Here is a 23,897-nt window from a genome sequence, read left to right as displayed (position 1 = left end):
CACTACTGGTCAAACCCAAAGAATATTTGTTGTTTTCTGATTTTTAAAAGCCCAAGAAAGCTAACAACTTGTACAATCGAGTGATCTCACAATTTCGTTAAATGTTGAATCGTACTCCATATATTTTTTTCACTTTCATTTTATCAAACTTAAAAAACCACTCATGTTAACATGAGGAAAAGCATTAGTAATGTGATAATAAAACACAGTTTTGTTGCTTTTTATTTCGTTCTTTGAAATGAAAAATGTTTTAATAATCGATCTCTTAATTTTTTGTCATTCTATTCAAAACGGTTGATTAAATTATTTTATTACTGGTTACAGGGGAAAGCACGGGACACATAACGTATTAAAACATCGATAAACTAATTTGCTGAGCTGTTTGATGGTGTAGATATCCTGAGACCGAAAGCCGAAAGGATGGTTAATGAACATGAAGCAGATGCCGGACTCATGCCCCACCTTCAAGGTTCGTCCGCGACTCGGTTGGCACAAGGCGTAGAAGAGTATAGCGAACTCGTTAACTGTATCAGGCGGAGTCGAACTCGGAAGCCGCCACGGTTCGAAGATTGCAGCGGTTTACTGAGTTTCTTTCTTTCGGCTACGTGTCCATTTCGGATAAACTTGTTCGAAAGAGTGGGCAAGTAGTAGAAACTAGTAGTAAGATACAATGTGCAGTAACAAGAGTAATGAACACAATGTGATCAACTTTAATGAAGCCAAATTATAAATATTAACATAAGTTTACAAACAAGTTTTCCTATATACTAAAGCAGAGAGCAATAAGAGCCGGTCTCTACATATCTCAATCAACTAGTTCATTCGTAACTTCTAAGCTATGTTTAGTCCGCAAATGAAATAACGATGGTTTTGTAGAAGTAGTTTTAATCACTAGATACATTAACAATATCCTTACTTATTTTTGCTGAGCACTTTGACTCCCTGGACATCGAAGTGAAAGTTCTTTCTTTTCAATCACCTTCAAAAAATGTCTTAAGTATGTGATGATTCTGTTAATGGCAAATTTTACCGTCCTGGCTACAACGTCGACGTTGTTCGTTTATCGCTGTCCATATAACACTGAATGAAATGTGTATTCATATATATTCGTCGTTTTGAAAGAAAGCGTTTAAACGCTGAGTAAAGTTGTTCCGTTTCATTGAATCGTTAAATAAAAATAATGAACAGCAAATACAGCTTTAAAATAGACTTATTGTAAACGGTTGGCACCTGCACACGTTGGGTTGTGTTGTTCACGAATAAAAATTACAAATTTTCCCTCTTGCCTTAAATATTGAATGCCCCGTAAACAGTTTACAGTATCATTCAATATAAACGTTCTTACACCGATGATCGATGGAGTCCTTACCTGGATCCAGTGGAGGCAGCACATCATGATACTGATACTTTACGGTCCACGCACTGGTGGTGCTGGTGCTTTCAAATCATAGTGAAACTTTCCGAACAATCTGATGGCAGAGAATCGAATTAGTCGTTCGTTGAAACCACAGATGAATGAAGAATAGAGGAAGCATCCATACAATCTACTGGACAACGAATGCATAAAATACTTACCTACGCATAATTGCTAATGCTATCCAGTGAAGCATTATACGCCTGACGGGTACGAAAGATAAGGGTTTCGAGGTGGATGCGGCACAATTCTATCCTATTCCTTGTAATTTATGGTACTTAGCACGAGAATCGAACAGCTTCACTTAATCTACCAGTGTAATTTTATCGAGTGGTATGCCGTAATTCGATACGTCCGATAGGCCTTTGGTAGCTGTATGAAGAAAACAACGTCACGCAAATTTCTTTTTAGAGCTGGTAAAGGAACTGTTTATCTTCAGTGCTATGTGCAACGACGATGATAAATGTAGAAACTTGGTTTACTGAACCGAAAAACGATGCTTTATGTTTGTTTATTTTGGTAGTCCCAAACCATATGATTAAGTAAACAAACTTTGAAGTTTCTCGACCGGCCAAAATCCAAAATGTCTACCTGCCAAATCGACAAAAATTCACCTTCTAAATATATACACCTTGGTGGTGCTGTCACACTACTGTCACACTTCTGCCACCTCCGTTTGATCACTTAATTAGCCCCCTTAAGACGTTTTTCACTGCGGTTTTTTGGGTTCGATCAATTGATTGCACACTACCACACCGGAAAGGACCGCTTCCGGACAGATCCGTGCGAAATTGGCCGCAAAAACACACACCCGACACTGCATCACCCCCACCACTGATGCACTTTTTGGACCACGTAGCTTTCGCACATTTTGGTCACCTTATCGACCGTTTTCACTCACTTCCAAACCCGGGAAATTATTTGCCAACCAACTTTGACGGCTTGTTGTTGTTGTTGTTGTTGGTGGTGTGGCCTACACGCGCTACATTTCGTCCTTAAAGCAGCGGAAATGCACCGTTTCTTCACTGAAACCACTTTATTGGCCATTTATCACTTAACTGAAACACAAACCGCGCTCCGATCGGTTCACTATCACCGGGAAAACTGTGTCCATCTGAGTCTGTTTACCGCACTTATGTGCTGGAACCATGGGCCACTTATATACACGTTATTTCACCGATTTTGGAGCCGTTTTCACTTTTGTACTGTAAAACTTGCCATTTTACCTCCATTGTGCATAATATCTGGTGGATCGAGCACAATTTTACGCCCTTTTTAACCCAAATAAAACCAAAGCGCACTTTGCACAAAGTGCCACGCGCACCGGATGACACCTCGACACTGCTATAGTGACATAACACTGCCCAGGCACAACCAAGGTGTATGTATCTAGAGCAAGGTGTATGTATCTAGAGCAAGGTGTATGTATTTAGAACAAGGTGTATGTATTTAGAACAAGGTGTATGTATTCAGAAGGTGAATTTCTGTCGATTTCACACAGCAAACAGCACCATTTCCCAAGTTATCTGGTTCCCCTGTTTTCGTAAATTTTTTGGTAAATATATTCGTTAACGAAACTTCCTGGAAAAGATTTACGAAATTCCAAACTATTTCGAGGATAACTTGTTTATGTTTGGATTCTGTTTGATTACATTTTGAATGAACCCTGCTCATAAAATGAACCGGAACCATGTTCATCGAATGTAAACCGCTGATGGCGGACGGTTATCACAACGGATTTACATCCACGGAAGGCTTTCGGAAGGACTTATGGCGTATGTTTAGGAGACGGAAGGTTTCTGTTCGGTCCGAACTGGAAGAGAACGCGCGAAAGAATGGCTTTATGTTTAATAGTAATAGTAGTGTGTAGAAGACGTTATGTAAGTCGTAGTGCAAGAAGTATAAAAGTAAGGTTAGCTAGTAAGGATCAAGGAATAAAGTTCAGATTGAAATCCGCATCCTAACGGAACGTGTGCGCGTTAAAGAAAATCACAGAAGCAGTACTTCTCACACATAGACATTAAAATGGTAAGGAAGTGTCAGAAAAACGATATGACAATGCAACAAGTTTATAAGAACGTAAAATACGGATGGTCACAAAATGTGTAGTCAATTTAAAGATTACGCTAAGCTTAAGAGTTATTTGGGAATCGAAAACGGAATGCTGCTTTTCCATGATAGAGTGATAGTACCATACAAACTGAAAGAGAAAACTACGCCACGCTGGCGAAGAGGATGAAAATGGCAGCAAGTAGCTAACCATGATGGAAGAATATGGATCAGGATTTCTATTACGTCATTATTTTTTCCAATCTGTCATCCAGACAGATTATAGTGAAAGAAACATTCGCAACTAAATGGCAAGAAAATTTAAGTCCATTTGAGCGAATACTCATAGATTTTTGTTACTTCGAGAATAGCTCACAAGTGATAGTTGACGAAATTCATACAAGTGTAGGCTCCCATAGTTTTAAGTACCTTATGTTTGTATATATCTGCATATATCTTGATTTAAATATGTCAAGTGGAAATAAATACAAAATGTCCCCGCGGCTGGGCATTCATAAACCGCCTGCCGACCGGACAAGATCGTTGTTTGTGTCGGACTTCTGCCTTCGGTCTATTAGTACTTCCGAAACAAAGTAAAGTTAAATTTAGCGTTGTTTACAGAAGCTAACATCATGACAAGTATCAGGGCAGAGCGTGTTATCCAAGAGCAAGATACATTTTTCACATGTTTGAGAATGCCACGAGAAAAAGTGTTAGACAATGGGCCTCTTTTCAACTCAGGGAAGTAAAAATCATTTTAACATTCAAAAGGTACTAAGGTCAGCAAATCACCACCTTGCCCCCCACAATCTAATGGATAAGTGGACAGAGCGATGAGAACGGTGAAAGATTCAATTATTAGTTACATGATTCAAAATACTGAATTTCAAAGGAAATTAAATCAGTTTTTGATATCAGACTTCCATCAGAGTCTGAGATCATCAGAGTGTCAGATTTGATGTTTAACAAACGTTTGAAGCTGAGGTTATGGTGTCGAATTTCAACGGATTAACTAAGTTTTTTCTGCAAAATTTAGTTTCAAATGTTAGCAAGTCGTTTCTTTCCTTTGATCAAACGATAAATCGATTTTAAGCATCGTTTTGTTACTCCCATGACACTATGACCAAAACATTTTGTACAATAAAATAATTTTATTTATCACACTTTAAAATCGATCAAATTTTTCTTTTATAGTCCTGGACATCCGCTCTTTCGCATTTTCAACCTTCACATCGTCTAGCTTTGTTATAAAAACGTTGAATTGATTTGAGTCTAAATTTTTGTTAACTCCATTGAAGTTTTTTTTTGCTCAATGTTTTGTGAATTTTTGACAAAAAAAAATACAATGAACATCAAAACTTATGATGTTGAGAATGCTTTTGCCAAAGTTTTGTAAGATGATAATAATAATAATATTAATTATAATAATTCAAACAATTTAAATTATACATTGTAAAAATATCGCAAGCAGTCGTTTGAAAATCGGGTAAAGGAGTGGTCTTTTTCTATTGTCCATCACTACAAACACTAAAAGGCTTAGCCCTATCATTACATTTAGAGCGTCGCCCGCACGTTGCTTTTAATTTACAGCAGCAATGTTGTCTCAGAGGTGGGCATAGGTGCCTATGGTTGACTATGATTAGAAACGACCTGGCTCTTCTCCCCTTGCCGCGACATTGCGATGAGTTTGTCCATTCTCTCATTCATCACATCCATCTGGACCCCCAGGCCTGTTATACGCTTCCGCAACATCTCCTTTGCCATCGCTGACTGTATTTGTTTGTTACTATTACCTTCCAGCTCTTCGCATCCATCTAAAATTCATAAAAAAAAATTGTTAGATATATTGCATTTGGAAAAATGTGCAATTTACTAATAATAATTACCTTTAACCAGCAAAAAAGGAACCACACGGAAAATGGGGTTCACATTGCGTGTTCTGCTTGAACGATAAAACTTTTGCTTTGAATTTAATGTGTGACAAACAGCAGCAAGGCGAAAACATAAAACGATCACCGCAATACTCACATACAGCGACCCATCCGGACTCCCAATTCGCGTACAACTGCCGATATCCGTCGTAATCCTGAAATGCGGCTGTTGAAGCACTGACCGCAATATGATTAGTTTTAACACCTTCCTAGCACATTTGTCACCTTCACGCTTACTACCAAACACCCTCAGCAAATTCGAGCAGTTTCGAGCAGTTATTCAAGCCCTACCTAACATCACAAACAACAACACACGCACTTACCGATAATTTGTGTCACTCCAACAGTGCTTAAAAATCAAGCACTTATCGCACACTTCATTTTACTCTTAGAGCCACTCTGAACCAGTAAACACACACACTCCAAAGTATATATCATGCACTATTTGCACCTGTCTGGATATTTGAGCAGTTTAGAGCAGTATTTTAAGCTACCGAACAATTCTAATAAAACAACAGCACTCGCCAAAGCTTTGGTTCATTCAAACAGCGCTCGAAAAAAATCGAGCACTTTTCGCCAACTTAAATCCACTCATAAAGACGCTGTGACGAATAATCTTACACCAAAGTATACGTGGCACTTTTGGCTCCAGCATCCATATTCGATCAGTAGTCGAGCAACTGCAACATGTCCCAGCAGACCCTCCCAGCCACCAACAGCTATTCCGAACACACTTCCGATTTTACCAGAAAAGCTGCTTGCAATTTGAGCAGTTTTATTTTTTGTCGCTTGGGTACTGGAGATTTCTGTGCGATGGGAAACCGTTTTTGCTTGTGTCAAAATTCGGAAGCCGGAGAGCCGTCAGCCAAACAATTTTCATAAATTTCCGAATTTACACCGTTTTTCCGACGGAAACGGATTGCACACTCGGTTCACATCACTACAATTCAAACCGCACTCAATTCGATCCATAAATGAGCAAGTTATTTACACTTTTGCATTAAACGCGGTATATCCGCCACGTGGTGGTGCTGTCACACTACTGTCACACTTCTGCCACCTCCGTTTGATCACTTAATTAGCCCCCTTAAGACTTTTTTCACTGCGGTTTTTTGGGTTCGATCAATTGATTGCACACTACCACACCGGAAAGGACCGCTTCCGGACAGATCCGTGCGAAATTGGCCGCAAAAACACACACCCGACACTGCATCACCCCCACCACTGATGCACTTTTTGGACCACGTAGCTTTCGCACATTTTGGCCACCTTATCGACCGTTTTCACTCACTTCCAAACCCGGGAAATTATTTGCCAACCAACTTTGACGGCTTGTTGTTGTTGTTGTTGTTGGTGGTGTGGCCTACACGCGCTACATTTCGTCCTTAAAGCAGCGGAAATGCACCGTTTCTTCACTGAAACCACTTTATTGGCCATTTATCACTTAACTGAAACACAAACCGCGCTCCGATCGGTTCACTATCACCGGGAAAACTGTGTCCATCTGAGTCTGCTTACCGCACTTATGTGCTGGAACCATGGGCCACTTATATACACGTTATTTCACCGATTTTGGAGCCGTTTTCACTTTTGTACTGTAAAACTTGCCATTTTACCTCCATTGTGCATAATATCTGGTGGATCGAGCACAATTTTACGCCCTTTTTAACCCAAATAAAACCATAGCGCACTTTGCACAAAGTGCCACGCGCACCGGATGACACCTCGACACTGCTATAGTGACATAACACTGCCCAGGCACAACCAAGGTGTATGTATCTAGAGCAAGGTGTATGTATTTAGAACAAGGTGTATGTATTTAGAACAAGGTGTATGTATTTAGAACAAGGTGTATGTATTCAGAAGGTGAATTTCTGTCGATTTCACACAGCAAACAGCACCATTTCCCAAGTTATCTGGTTCCCCTGTTTTCGTAAATTTTTTGGTAAATATATTCGTTAACGAAACTTCCTGGAAAAGATTTACGAAATTCCAAACTATTTCGAGGATAACTTGTTTATGTTTGGATTCTGTTTGATTACATTTTGAATGAACCCTGCTCATAAAATGAACCGGAACCATGTTCATCGAATGTAAACCGCTGATGGCGGACGGTTATCACAACGGATTTACATCCACGGAAGGCTTTCGGAAGGACTTATGGCGTATGTTTAGGAGACGGAAGGTTTCTGTTCGGTCCGAACTGGAAGAGAACGCGCGAAAGAATGGCTTTATGTTTAATAGTAATAGTGGTGTGTAGAAGACGTTATGTAAGTCGTAGTGCAAGAAGTATAAAAGTAAGGTTAGCTAGTAAGGATCAAGGAATAAAGTTCAGATTGAAATCCGCATCCTAACAGAACGTGTGCGCGTTAAAGAAAATCACAGTAGCAGTACTTCTCACACATAGACATTAAAATGGTAAGGAAGTGTCAGAAAAACGATATGACAATGCAACAAGTTTATAAGAACGTAAAATACGGATGGTCACAAAATGTGTAGTCAATTTAAAGATTACGCTAAGCTTAAGAGTTATTTGGGAATCGAGAACGGAATGCTGCTTTTCCATGATAGAGTGATAGTACCATAGAAACTGAAAGAGAAAACCACGCCACGCTGGCGAAGAGGATGAAAATGGCAGCAAGTAGCTAACCATGGTGGAAGAATATGGATCGGGATTTCTATTACGTCATTATTTTTTCCAATCTGTCATCCAGACAGATTATAATGAAAGACACATTCGCCACTAAATGGCAAGAAAATTTAAGTCCATTTGAGCGAATACTCATAGATTTTTGTTACTTCGAGAATAGCTCACAAGTGATAGTTGACGAAATTCATACAACTGTAGGCTCCCAAAGTTTTAAGTACCTTATGTTTTTATATATCTGCATATATCTTGATTTAAATATGTCAAATGGAAATAAATACAAAATGTCCCCGCGGCTGGGCATTCAGAAACCGCCTGCCGACCGGACAAGATCGTTGTTTGTGTCGGACTTCTGCCTTCGGTCTTTTAGTACTTCCGAAACAAAGTAAAGTTAAATTTAGCGTTGTTTACAGAAGCTAACATCATGACAAGTATCAGGGCAGAGCGTGTTATCCAAGAGCAAGATACATTTTTCACATGTTTGAGAATGCCACGAGAAAAAGTGTTAGACAATGGGCCTCTTTTCAACTCAGGGAAGTAAAAATCATTTTAACATTCAAAAGGTACTAAAGTCAGCAAATCACCACCTTGCCCCCCACAATCTAATGGATAAGTGGACAGAGCGATGAGAACAGTGAAAGATTCAATTATAAGTTACGTGATTCAAAATACTGAATTTCAAAGGAAATTAAATCAGTTTTTGATATCAGACTTCCATCAGAGTCTGAGATCATCAGAGTGTCAGATTTGATGTTTAACAAACGTTTGAAGCTGAGGTTATGGTGTCGAATTTCAACGGATTAACTAAGTTTTTTCTGCAAAATTTAGTTTCAAATGTTAGCAAGTCGTTTCTTTCCTTTGATCAAACGATAAATCGATTTTAAGCATCGTTTTGTTACTCCCATGACACTATGACCAAAACATTTTGTACAATAAAATAATCTTATTTATCACACTTTAAAATCGATCAAATTTTTCTTTTATAGTCCTGGACATCCGCTCTTTCGCATTTTCAACCTTCACATCGTCTAGCTTTGTTATAAAAACGTTGAATTGATTTGAGTCTAAATTTTTGTTAACTCCATTGAAGTTTTTTTTTGCTCAATGTTTTGTGAATTTTTGACAAAAAAAAATACAATGAACATCAAAACTTATGATGTTGAGAATGCTTTTGCCAAAGTTTTGTAAGATGATAATAATAATAATATTAATTATAATAATTCAAACAATTTAAATTATACATTGTAAAAATATCGCAAGCAGTCGTTTGAAAATCGGGTAAAGGAGTGGTCTTTTTCTATTGTCCATCACTACAAACACTAAAAGGCTTAGCCCTATCATTACATTTAGAGCGTCGCCCGCACGTTGCTTTTAATTTACAGCAGCAATGTTGTCTCAGAGGTGGGCATAGGTGCCTATGGTTGACTATGATTAGAAACGACCTGGCTCTTCTCCCCTTGCCGCGACATTGCGATGAGTTTGTCCATTCTCTCATTCATCACATCCATCTGGACCCCCAGGCCTGTTATACGCTTCCGCAACATCTCCTTTGCCATCGCTGACTGTATTTGTTTGTTACTATTACCTTCCAGCTCTTCGCATCCATCTAAAATTCATAAAAAAAATTGTTAGATATATTGCATTTGGAAAAATGTGCAATTTACTAATAATAATTACCTTTAACCAGCAAAAAAGGAACCACACGGAAAATGGGGTTCACATTGCGTGTTCTGCTTGAACGATAAAACTTTTGCTTTGAATTTAATGTGTGACAAACAGCAGCAAGGCGAAAACATAAAACGATCACCGCAATACTCACATACAGCGACCCATCCGGACTCCCAATTCGCGTACAACTGCCGATATCCGTCGTAATCCTGAAATGCGGCGGTTGAAGCACTGACCGCAAAACGATTAGTTTTAACACCTTCCTAGCACATTTGTCACCTTCACGCTTACTACCAAACACACTCAGCAAATTCGAGCAGTTATTCAAGCCCTACCTAACATCACAAACAACAACACACGCACTTACCGATAATTTGTGTCACTCCAACAGTGCTTAAAAATCAAGCACTTATCGCACACTTCATTTTACTCTTAGAGCCACTCTGAACCAGTAAACACACACACTCCAAAGTATATATCATGCACTATTTGCACCTGTCTGGATATTTGAGCAGTTTAGAGCAGTATTTTAAGCTACCGAACAATTCTAATAAAACAACAGCACTCGCCAAAGCTTTGGTTCATTCAAACAGCGCTCGAAAAAAATCGAGCACTTTTCGCCAACTTAAATCCACTCATAAAGACGCTGTGACGAATAATCTTACACCAAAGCAAGGTGTATGTATTTAGAAGGTGGATTTTTATCGATTTGACAGGGCGACATTTTAGTCGAGTTATGTCAGAGTTTGTTTACAAAATCATATGGTATGGGCAACAAACATGAACAAACAGCCTCAATTCTCAATCCCTTGAGCAATTTCGCTAATTTATGGGTCATCTTCGCATATCAAGTGTTGTTCCACAGAAGATTGACGATATTTGGTTGCATTTTTCGTCAAAAAATCGCAAGCGATACCACCACCGGCGCCTCCTCCGACGCTGCCATCACTCTTCTCAATACCCTTCCCCTCGATCACCACGGAACTGTTATGTCAGGTCGAGAAATGTCAATTTGCTCTAAACAACTCTACCTTCTATATCTACATACCTTGCACCAAAGTATACGTGGCACTTTTGGCTCCAGCATCCATATTCGATCAGTAGTCGAGCAACTGCAACATGTCCCAGCAGACCCTCCCAGCCACCAACAGCTATTCCGAACACACTTCCGATTTTACCAGAAAAGCTGCTTGCAATTTGAGCAGTTTTATTTTTTGTCGCTTGGGTACTGGAGATTTCTGTGCGATGGGAAACCGTTTTTGCTTGTGTCAAAATTCGGAAGCCGGAGAGCCGTCAGCCAAACAATTTTCATAAATTTCCGAATTTACACCGTTTTTCCGACGGAAACGGATTGCACACTCGGTTCACATCACTACAATTCAAACCGCACTCAATTCGATCCATAAATGAGCAAGTTATTTACACTTTTGCATTAAACGCGGTATATCCGCCACGTGGTGGTGCTGTCACACTACTGTCACACTTCTGCCACCTCCGTTTGATCACTTAATTAGCCCCCTTAAGACTTTTTTCACTGCGGTTTTTTGGGTTCGATCAATTGATTGCACACTACCACACCGGAAAGGACCGCTTCCGGACAGATCCGTGCGAAATTGGCCGCAAAAACACACACCCGACACTGCATCACCCCCACCACTGATGCACTTTTTGGACCACGTAGCTTTCGCACATTTTGGCCACCTTATCGACCGTTTTCACTCACTTCCAAACCCGGGAAATTATTTGCCAACCAACTTTGACGGCTTGTTGTTGTTGTTGTTGTTGGTGGTGTGGCCTACACGCGCTACATTTCGTCCTTAAAGCAGCGGAAATGCACCGTTTCTTCACTGAAACCACTTTATTGGCCATTTATCACTTAACTGAAACACAAACCGCGCTCCGATCGGTTCAATATCACCGGGAAAACTGTGTCCATCTGAGTCTGCTTACCGCACTTATGTGCTGGAACCATGGGCCACTTATATACACGTTATTTCACCGATTTTGGAGCCGTTTTCACTTTTGTACTGTAAAACTTGCCATTTTACCTCCATTGTGCATAATATCTGGTGGATCGAGCACAATTTTACGCCCTTTTTAACCCAAATAAAACCAAAACGCACTTTGCACAAAGTGCCACGCGCACCGGATGACACCTCGACACTGCTGTAGTGACATAACACTGCCCAGGCACAACCAAGGTGTATGTATCTAGAGCAAGGTGTATGTATTTAGAACAAGGTGTATGTATTGAGAACAAGGTGTATGTATTCAGAAGGTGAATTTCTGTCGATTTCACACAGCAAACAGCACCATTTCCCAAGTTATCTGGTTCCCCTGTTTTCGTAAATTTTTTGGTAAATATATTCGTTAACGAAACTTCCTGGAAAAGATTTACGAAATTCCAAACTATTTCGAGGATAACTTGTTTATGTTTGGATTCTGTTTGATTACATTTTGAATGAACCCTGCTCATAAAATGAACCGGAACCATGTACATCGAATGTAAACCGCTGATGGCGGACGGTTATCACAACGGATTTACATCCACGGAAGGCTTTCGGAAGGACTTATGGCGTATGTTTAGGAGACGGAAGGTTTCTGTTCGGTCCGAACTGGAAGAGAACGCGCGAAAGAATGGCTTTATGTTTAATAGTAATAGTAGTGTGTAGAAGACGTTATGTAAGTCGTAGTGCAAGAAGTATAAAAGTAAGGTTAGCTAGTAAGGATCAAGGAATAAAGTTCAGATTGAAATCCGCATCCTAACAGAACGTGTGCGCGTTAAAGAAAATCACAGAAGCAGTACTTCTCACACATAGACATTAAAATGGTAAGGAAGTGTCAGAAAAACGATATGACAATGCAACAAGTTTATAAGAACGTAAAATACGGATGGTCACAAAATGTGTAGAGTCAATTTAAAGATTACGCTAAGCTTAAGAGTTATTTGGGAATCGAGAACGGAATGCTGCTTTTCCATGATAGAGTGATAGTACCATAGAAACTGAAAGAGAAAACCACGCCACGCTGGCGAAGAGGATGAAAATGGCAGCAAGTAGCTAACCATGGTGGAAGAATATGGATCGGGATTTCTATTACGTCATTATTTTTTCCAATCTGTCATCCAGACAGATTATAATGAAAGACACATTCGCCACTAAATGGCAAGAAAATTTAAGTCCATTTGAGCGAATACTCATAGATTTTTGTTACTTCGAGAATAGCTCACAAGTGATAGTTGACGAAATTCATACAACTGTAGGCTCCCAAAGTTTTAAGTACCTTATGTTTTTATATATCTGCATATATCTTGATTTAAATATGTCAAATGGAAATAAATACAAAATGTCCCCGCGGCTGGGCATTCAGAAACCGCCTGCCGACCGGACAAGATCGTTGTTTGTGTCGGACTTCTGCCTTCGGTCTTTTAGTACTTCCGAAACAAAGTAAAGTTAAATTTAGCGTTGTTTACAGAAGCTAACATCATGACAAGTATCAGGGCAGAGCGTGTTATCCAAGAGCAAGATACATTTTTCACATGTTTGAGAATGCCACGAGAAAAAGTGTTAGACAATGGGCCTCTTTTCAACTCAGGGAAGTAAAAATCATTTTAACATTCAAAAGGTACTAAAGTCAGCAAATCACCACCTTGCCCCCCACAATCTAATGGATAAGTGGACAGAGCGATGAGAACGGTGAAAGATTCAATTATTAGTTACATGATTCATAATACTGAATTTCAAAGGAAATTAAATCAGTTTTTGATATCAGACTTCCATCAGAGTCTGAGATCATCAGAGTGTCAGATTTGATGTTTAACAAACGTTTGAAGCTGAGGTTATGGTGTCGAATTTCAACGGATTAACTAAGTTTTTTCTGCAAAATTTAGTTTCAAATGTTAGCAAGTCGTTTCTTTCCTTTGATCAAACGATAAATCGATTTTAAGCATCGTTTTGTTACTCCCATGACACTATGACCAAAACATTTTGTACAATAAAATAATCTTATTTATCACACTTTAAAATCGATCAAATTTTTCTTTTATAGTCCTGGACATCCGCTCTTTCGCATTTTCAACCTTCACATCGTCTAGCTTTGTTATAAAAACGTTGAATTGATTTGAGTCTAAATTTTTGTTAACTCCATTGAAGTTTTTTTTTTGCTCAATGTTTTGTGAATTTTTGACAAAAAAAATACAATGAACATCAAAACTTATGATGTTGAGAATGCTTTTGCCAAAGTTTTGTAAGATGATAATAATAATAATATTAATTATAATAATTCAAACAATTTAAATTATACATTGTAAAAATATCGCAAGCAGTCGTTTGAAAATCGGGTAAAGGAGTGGTCTTTTTCTATTGTCCATCACTACAAACACTAAAAGGCTTAGCCCTATCATTACATTTAGAGCGTCGCCCGCACGTTGCTTTTAATTTACAGCAGCAATGTTGTCTCAGAGGTGGGCATAGGTGCCTATGGTTGACTATGATTAGAAACGACCTGGCTCTTCTCCCCTTGCCGCGACATTGCGATGAGTTTGTCCATTCTCTCATTCATCACATCCATCTGGACCCCCAGGCCTGTTATACGCTTCCGCAACATCTCCTTTGCCATCGCTGACTGTATTTGTTTGTTACTATTACCTTCCATCCAGCTCTTCGCATCCATCTAAAATTCATAAAAAAAAATTGTTAGATATATTGCATTTGGAAAAATGTGCAATTTACTAATAATAATTACCTTTAACCAGCAAAAAAGGAACCACACGGAAAATGGGGTTCACATTGCGTGTTCTGCTTGAACGATAAAACTTTTGCTTTGAATTTGATGTGTGACAAACAGCAGCAAGGCGAAAACATAAAACGATCACCGCAATACTCACATACAGCGACCCATCCGGACTCCCAATTCGCGTACAACTGCCGATATCCGTCGTAATCCTGAAATGCGGCGGTTGAAGCACTGACCGCAAAACGATTAGTTTTAACACCTTCCTAGCACATTTGTCACCTTCACGCTTACTACCAAACACACTCAGCAAATTCGAGCAGTTATTCAAGCCCTACCTAACATCACAAACAACAACACACGCACTTACCGATAATTTGTGTCACTCCAACAGTGCTTAAAATCAAGCACTTATCGCACACTTCATTTTACTCTTAGAGCCACTCTGAACCAGTAAACACACACACTCCAAAGTATATATCATGCACTATTTGCACCTGTCTGGATATTTGAGCAGTTTAGAGCAGTATTTTAAGCTACCGAACAATTCTAATAAAACAGCAGTACTCGCGAACGCTTAGATTCATTAAAATAACGCTCGAAAAAAATCGACCACTTTTCGCCAACTTAAATCCACTCATAAATACGCTGTGACGAATAATCTTACACCAAAGTATACGTGGCACTTTTGGCTCCAGCATCCATATTCGATCAGTAGTCGAGCAACTGCAACATGTCCCAGCAGACCCTCCCAGCCACCAACAGCTATTCCGAACACACTTCCGATTTTACCAGAAAAGCTGCTTGCAATTTGAGCAGTTTTATTTTTTGTCGCTTGGGTACTGGAGATTTCTGTGCGATGGGAAACCGTTTTTGCTTGTGTCAAAATTCGGAAGCCGGAGAGCCGTCAGCCAAACAATTTTCATAAATTTCCGAATTTACACCGTTTTTCCGACGGAAACGGATTGCACACTCGGTTCACATCACTACAATTCAAACCGCACTCAATTCGATCCATAAATGAGCAAGTTATTTACACTTTTGCATTAAACGCGGTATATCCGCCACGTGGTGGTGCTGTCACACTACTGTCACACTTCTGCCACCTCCGTTTGATCACTTAATTAGCCCCCTTAAGACTTTTTTCACTGCGGTTTTTTGGGTTCGATCAATTGATTGCACACTACCACACCGGAAAGGACCGCTTCCGGACAGATCCGTGCGAAATTGGCCGCAAAAACACACACCCGACACTGCATCACCCCCACCACTGATGCACTTTTTGGACCACGTAGCTTTCGCACATTTTGGCCACCTTATCGACCGTTTTCACTCACTTCCAAACCCGGGAAATTATTTGCCAACCAACTTTGACGGCTTGTTGTTGTTGTTGTTGTTGGTGGTGTGGCCTACACGCGCTACATTTCGTCTTTAAAGCAGCGGAAATGCACCGTTTCTTCACTGAAACCACTTTATTGGCCATTTATCACTTAACTGAAACACAAACCGCGCTCCGATCGGTTCACTATCACCGGGAAAACTGTGTCCATCTGAGTCTGCTTACCGCACTTATGTGCTGGAACCATGGGCCACTTATATACACGTTATTTCACCGATTTTGGAGCCGTTTCAAGGTGTATGTATTTAGAAGGTGGATTTTTATCGATTTGACAGGGCGACATTTTAGTCGAGTTATGTCAGAGTTTGTTTACAAAAACATATGGTATGGGGCTACCAACATGAACAAACAGCCTCGATTCTCAGTCCTTTGAGCAATTTCGCTAATTTATGGGTCATCTTCGCATATTAAGTGTTGTCCCACAGACGATTGACGATATTTGGTTGCATTTTTCGTCAAAAAATCGCAAGCGATACCACCACCGGCGCCTCCTCCGACGCTGCCGTCACTCTTCTCAATACCCTTCCCCTTGATCACCACGGAACTGTTATGTCAGGTCGAGAAATGTCAATTTGCTCTAAACAACTCTACCTTCTATATCTACATACCTTGAGCCGTTTTCACTTTTGTACTGTAAAACTTGCCATTTTACCTCCATTTTGCATAATATCTGGTGGATCAAGCACAATTTTGACCCACTTTTTTAACAATATAAAAACAGAGCGCACTTTGCACAGAGTGCCACGCGCACCGGATGACAGCTCGACACTGCTACAGTGACATAACACTGCCCAGGCACAACCAAGGTGTATGTATCTAGAGCAAGGTGTATGTATTTAGAACAAGGTGTATGTATTTAGAACAAGGTGTATGTATTCAGAAGGTGAATTTCTGTCGATTTCACACAGCAAACAGCACCATTTCCCAAGTTATCTGGTTCCCCTGTTTTCGTAAATTTTTTGGTAAATATATTCGTTAACGAAACTTCCTGGAAAAGATTTACGAAATTCCAAACTATTTCGAGGATAACTTGTTTATGTTTGGATTCTGTTTGATTACATTTTGAATGAACCCTGCTCATAAAATGAACCGGAACCATGTACATCGAATGTAAACCGCTGATGGCGGACGGTTATCACAACGGATTTACATCCACGGAAGGCTTTCGGAAGGACTTATGGCGTATGTTTAGGAGACGGAAGGTTTCTGTTCGGTCCGAACTGGAAGAGAACGCGCGAAAGAATGGCTTTATGTTTAATAGTAATAGTAGTGTGTAGAAGACGTTATGTAAGTCGTAGTGCAAGAAGTATAAAAGTAAGGTTAGCTAGTAAGGATCAAGGAATAAAGTTCAGATTGAAATCCGCATCCTAACAGAACGTGTGCGCGTTAAAGAAAATCACAGAAGCAGTACTTCTCACACATAGACATTAAAATGGTAAGGAAGTGTCAGAAAAACGATATGACAATGCAACAAGTTTATAAGAACGTAAAATACGGATGGTCACAAAATGTGTAGAGTCAATTTAAAGATTACGCTAAGCTTAAGAGTTATTTGGGAATCGAGAACGGAATGCTGCTTTTCCATGATAGAGTGATAGTACCATAGAAACTGAAAGAGAAAACCACGCCACGCTGGCGAAGAGGATGAAAATGGCAGCAAGTAGCTAACCATGGTGGAAGAATATGGATCGGGATTTCTATTACGTCATTATTTTTTCCAATCTGTCATCCAGACAGATTATAATGAAAGACACATTCGCCACTAAATGGCAAGAAAATTTAAGTCCATTTGAGCGAATACTCATAGATTTTTGTTACTTCGAGAATAGCTCACAAGTGATAGTTGACGAAATTCATACAACTGTAGGCTCCCAAAGTTTTAAGTACCTTATGTTTTTATATATCTGCATATATCTTGATTTAAATATGTCAAATGGAAATAAATACAAAATGTCCCCGCGGCTGGGCATTCAGAAACCGCCTGCCGACCGGACAAGATCGTTGTTTGTGTCGGACTTCTGCCTTCGGTCTTTTAGTACTTCCGAAACAAAGTAAAGTTAAATTTAGCGTTGTTTACAGAAGCTAACATCATGACAAGTATCAGGGCAGAGCGTGTTATCCAAGAGCAAGATACATTTTTCACATGTTTGAGAATGCCACGAGAAAAAGTGTTAGACAATGGGCCTCTTTTCAACTCAGGGAAGTAAAAATCATTTTAACATTCAAAAGGTACTAAAGTCAGCAAATCACCACCTTGCCCCCCACAATCTAATGGATAAGTGGACAGAGCGATGAGAACGGTGAAAGATTCAATTATTAGTTACATGATTCATAATACTGAATTTCAAAGGAAATTAAATCAGTTTTTGATATCAGACTTCCATCAGAGTCTGAGATCATCAGAGTGTCAGATTTGATGTTTAACAAACGTTTGAAGCTGAGGTTATGGTGTCGAATTTCAACGGATTAACTAAGTTTTTTCTGCAAAATTTAGTTTCAAATGTTAGCAAGTCGTTTCTTTCCTTTGATCAAACGATAAATCGATTTTAAGCATCGTTTTGTTACTCCCATGACACTATGACCAAAACATTTTGTACAATAAAATAATCTTATTTATCACACTTTAAAATCGATCAAATTTTTCTTTTATAGTCCTGGACATCCGCTCTTTCGCATTTTCAACCTTCACATCGTCTAGCTTTGTTATAAAAACGTTGAATTGATTTGAGTCTAAATTTTTGTTAACTCCATTGAAGTTTTTTTTTTGCTCAATGTTTTGTGAATTTTTGACAAAAAAAATACAATGAACATCAAAACTTATGATGTTGAGAATGCTTTTGCCAAAGTTTTGTAAGATGATAATAATAATAATATTAATTATAATAATTCAAACAATTTAAATTATACATTGTAAAAATATCGCAAGCAGTCGTTTGAAAATCGGGTAAAGGAGTGGTCTTTTTCTATTGTCCATCACTACAAACACTAAAAGGCTTAGCCCTATCATTACATTTAGAGCGTCGCCCGCACGTTGCTTTTAATTTACAGCAGCAATGTTGTCTCAGAGGTGGGCATAGGTGCCTATGGTTGACTATGATTAGAAACGACCTGGCTCTTCTCCCCTTGCCGCGACATTGCGATGAGTTTGTCCATTCTCTCATTCATCACATCCATCTGGACCCCCAGGCCTGTTATACGCTTCCGCAACATCTCCTTTGCCATCGCTGACTGTATTTGTTTGTTACTATTACCTTCCATCCAGCTCTTCGCATCCATCTAAAATTCATAAAAAAAATTGTTAGATATATTGCATTTGGAAAAATGTGCAATTTACTAATAATAATTACCTTTAACCAGCAAAAAAGGAACCACACGGAAAATGGGGTTCACATTGCGTGTTCTGCTTGAACGATAAAACTTTTGCTTTGAATTTGATGTGTGACAAACAGCAGCAAGGCGAAAACATAAAACGATCACCGCAATACTCACATACAGCGACCCATCCGGACTCCCAATTCGCGTACAACTGCCGATATCCGTCGTAATCCTGAAATGCGGCGGTTGAAGCACTGACCGCAAAACGATTAGTTTTAACACCTTCCTAGCACATTTGTCACCTTCACGCTTACTACCAAACACACTCAGCAAATTCGAGCAGTTATTCAAGCCCTACCTAACATCACAAACAACAACACACGCACTTACCGATAATTTGTGTCACTCCAACAGTGCTTAAAATCAAGCACTTATCGCACACTTCATTTTACTCTTAGAGCCACTCTGAACCAGTAAACACACACACTCCAAAGTATATATCATGCACTATTTGCACCTGTCTGGATATTTGAGCAGTTTAGAGCAGTATTTTAAGCTACCGAACAATTCTAATAAAACAGCAGTACTCGCGAACGCTTAGATTCATTAAAATAACGCTCGAAAAAAATCGACCACTTTTCGCCAACTTAAATCCACTCATAAATACGCTGTGACGAATAATCTTACACCAAAGTATACGTGGCACTTTTGGCTCCAGCATCCATATTCGATCAGTAGTCGAGCAACTGCAACATGTCCCAGCAGACCCTCCCAGCCACCAACAGCTATTCCGAACACACTTCCGATTTTACCAGAAAAGCTGCTTGCAATTTGAGCAGTTTTATTTTTTGTCGCTTGGGTACTGGAGATTTCTGTGCGATGGGAAACCGTTTTTGCTTGTGTCAAAATTCGGAAGCCGGAGAGCCGTCAGCCAAACAATTTTCATAAATTTCCGAATTTACACCGTTTTTCCGACGGAAACGGATTGCACACTCGGTTCACATCACTACAATTCAAACCGCACTCAATTCGATCCATAAATGAGCAAGTTATTTACACTTTTGCATTAAACGCGGTATATCCGCCACGTGGTGGTGCTGTCACACTACTGTCACACTTCTGCCACCTCCGTTTGATCACTTAATTAGCCCCCTTAAGACTTTTTTCACTGCGGTTTTTTGGGTTCGATCAATTGATTGCACACTACCACACCGGAAAGGACCGCTTCCGGACAGATCCGTGCGAAATTGGCCGCAAAAACACACACCCGACACTGCATCACCCCCACCACTGATGCACTTTTTGGACCACGTAGCTTTCGCACATTTTGGCCACCTTATCGACCGTTTTCACTCACTTCCAAACCCGGGAAATTATTTGCCAACCAACTTTGACGGCTTGTTGTTGTTGTTGTTGTTGGTGGTGTGGCCTACACGCGCTACATTTCGTCTTTAAAGCAGCGGAAATGCACCGTTTCTTCACTGAAACCACTTTATTGGCCATTTATCACTTAACTGAAACACAAACCGCGCTCCGATCGGTTCACTATCACCGGGAAAACTGTGTCCATCTGAGTCTGCTTACCGCACTTATGTGCTGGAACCATGGGCCACTTATATACACGTTATTTCACCGATTTTGGAGCCGTTTTCACTTTTGTACTGTAAAACTTGCCATTTTACCTCCATTTTGCATAATATCTGGTGGATCAAGCACAATTTTGACCCACTTTTTTAACAATATAAAAACAGAGCGCACTTTGCACAGAGTGCCACGCGCACCGGATGACAGCTCGACACTGCTACAGTGACATAACACTGCCCAGGCACAACCAAGGTGTATGTATCTAGAGCAAGGTGTATGTATTTAGAACAAGGTGTATGTATTTAGAACAAGGTGTATGTATTCAGAAGGTGAATTTCTGTCGATTTCACACAGCAAACAGCACCATTTCCCAAGTTATCTGGTTCCCCTGTTTTCGTAAATTTTTTGGTAAATATATTCGTTAACGAAACTTCCTGGAAAAGATTTACGAAATTCCAAACTATTTCGAGGATAACTTGTTTATGTTTGGATTCTGTTTGATTACATTTTGAATGAACCCTGCTCATAAAATGAACCGGAACCATGTACATCGAATGTAAACCGCTGATGGCGGACGGTTATCACAACGGATTTACATCCACGGAAGGCTTTCGGAAGGACTTATGGCGTATGTTTAGGAGACGGAAGGTTTCTGTTCGGTCCGAACTGGAAGAGAACGCGCGAAAGAATGGCTTTATGTTTAATAGTAATAGTAGTGTGTAGAAGACGTTATGTAAGTCGTAGTGCAAGAAGTATAAAAGTAAGGTTAGCTAGTAAGGATCAAGGAATAAAGTTCAGATTGAAATCCGCATCCTAACGGAACGTGTGCGCGTTAAAGAAAATCACAGAAGCAGTACTTCTCACACATAGACATTAAAATGGTAAGGAAGTGTCAGAAAAACGATATGACAATGCAACAAGTTTATAAGAACGTAAAATACGGATGGTCACAAAATGTGTAGAGTCAATTTAAAGATTACGCTAAGCTTAAGAGTTATTTGGGAATCGAGAACGGAATGCTGCTTTTCCATGATAGAGTGATAGTACCATAGAAACTGAAAGAGAAAACCACGCCACGCTGGCGAAGAGGATGAAAATGGCAGCAAGTAGCTAACCATGGTGGAAGAATATGGATCGGGATTTCTATTACGTCATTATTTTTTCCAATCTGTCATCCAGACAGATTATAATGAAAGACACATTCGCCACTAAATGGCAAGAAAATTTAAGTCCATTTGAGCGAATACTCATAGATTTTTGTTACTTCGAGAATAGCTCACAAGTGATAGTTGACGAAATTCATACAACTGTAGGCTCCCAAAGTTTTAAGTACCTTATGTTTTTATATATCTGCATATATCTTGATTTAAATATGTCAAATGGAAATAAATACAAAATGTCCCCGCGGCTGGGCATTCAGAAACCGCCTGCCGACCGGACAAGATCGTTGTTTGTGTCGGACTTCTGCCTTCGGTCTTTTAGTACTTCCGAAACAAAGTAAAGTTAAATTTAGCGTTGTTTACAGAAGCTAACATCATGACAAGTATCAGGGCAGAGCGTGTTATCCAAGAGCAAGATACATTTTTCACATGTTTGAGAATGCCACGAGAAAAAGTGTTAGACAATGGGCCTCTTTCAACTCAGGGAAGTAAAAATCATTTTAACATTCAAAAGGTACTAAAGTCAGCAAATCACCACCTTGCCCCCCACAATCTAATGGATAAGTGGACAGAGCGCGATGAGAACGGTGAAAGATTCAATTATTAGTTACATGATTCATAATACTGAATTTCAAAGGAAATTAAATCAGTTTTTGATATCAGACTTCCATCAGAGTCTGAGATCATCAGAGTGTCAGATTTGATGTTTAACAAACGTTGAAGCTGAGGTTATGGTGTCGAATTTCGACGGATCAACTAAGTTTTTTCTGTAAAATTTAGTTTCAAATGTTAGCAAGTCGTTTCTATCATTTGATCAAACGATAAATCGATTTTAAGCATCGTTTTGTTACTCCCATGACACTATGACCAAAACATTTTGTACAATAAAATAATCTTATTTATCACACTTTAAAATCGATCAAATTTTTCTTTTATAGTCCTGGACATCCGCTCTTTCGCATTTTCAACCTTCACATCGTCTAGCTTTGTTATAAAAACGTTGAATTGATTTGAGTCTAAATTTTTGTTAACTCCATTGAAGTTTTTTTTGCTCAATGTTTTGTGAATTTTTGACAAAAAAAAATACAATGAACATGAAAACTTATGATGTTGAGAATGCTTTTGCCAAAGTTTTGTAAGATGATAATAATAATAATATTAATTATAATAATTCAAACAATTTAAATTGTACATTGTAAAAATATCGCAAGCAGTCGTTTGAAAATCGGGTAAAGGAGTGGTCTTTTTCTATTGTCCATCACTACAAACACTAAAAGGCTTAGCCCTATCATTACATTTAGAGCGTCGCCCGCTCGTTGCTTTTAATTTACAGCAGCAATGTTGTCTCAGAGGTGGGCATAGGTGCCTATGGTTGACTATGATTAGAAACGACCTGGCTCTACTCCCCTTGCCGCGACATTGCGATGAGTTTGTCCATTCTCTCATTCATCACATCCATCTGGACCCCCAGGCCTGTTATACGCTTCCGCAACATCTCCTTGTTGTTACTATTACTGTACTTGTTTGTTACTATTACCTTCCAGCTCTTCGCATCCATCTAAAATTCATAAAAAAAACTGTTAGATATATTGCATTTGGAAAAATGTGCAATTTACTAATAATAATTACCTTTAACCAGCAAAAAAGGAACCACACGGAAAATGGGGTTCACATTGCGTGTTCTGCTTGAACGATAAAACTTTTGCTTTGAATTTGATGTGTGACAAACAGCAGCAAGGCGAAAACATAAAACGATCACCGCAATACTCACATACAGCGACCCATCCGGACTCCCAATTCGCGTACAACTGCCGATATCCGTCGTAATCCTGAAATGCGGCGGTTGAAGCACTGACCGTAATACGATTAGTTTTAACACCTTCCTAGCACATTTGTCACCTTCACGCTTACTACCAAACACACTCAGCAAATTCGAGCAGTTATTCAAGCCCTACCTAACATCACAAACAACAACACACGCACTTACCGATAATTTGTG

At 39.4% G+C, this 23,897-nt stretch overlaps 1 long non-coding RNA gene across 1 annotated transcript; it reads right to left on the bottom strand.

Annotated features, from left to right (window-relative positions):
- Window positions 1-666: 666 nt before the first annotated feature.
- On the bottom strand, window positions 667-2,044 carry LOC118516973. The gene is made up of 2 exons (XR_004908211.1): window positions 1,576-2,044; window positions 667-1,469 (listed from the first exon to the last, which is right to left on the bottom strand). It is a non-coding gene; the product is annotated as an uncharacterized LOC118516973 (long non-coding RNA).
- Window positions 2,045-23,897: the final 21,853 nt, after the last annotated feature.

The sequence above is a fragment of the Anopheles stephensi genome, unplaced genomic scaffold, assembly GCF_013141755.1.
Source record: "Anopheles stephensi strain Indian unplaced genomic scaffold, UCI_ANSTEP_V1.0 ucontig423, whole genome shotgun sequence".
Lineage (NCBI taxonomy): Eukaryota > Metazoa > Arthropoda > Insecta > Diptera > Culicidae > Anopheles > Anopheles stephensi.
Note: the sequence above shows the minus strand (reverse complement) of the source record. Positions and strands in the feature narration are given on the sequence as shown.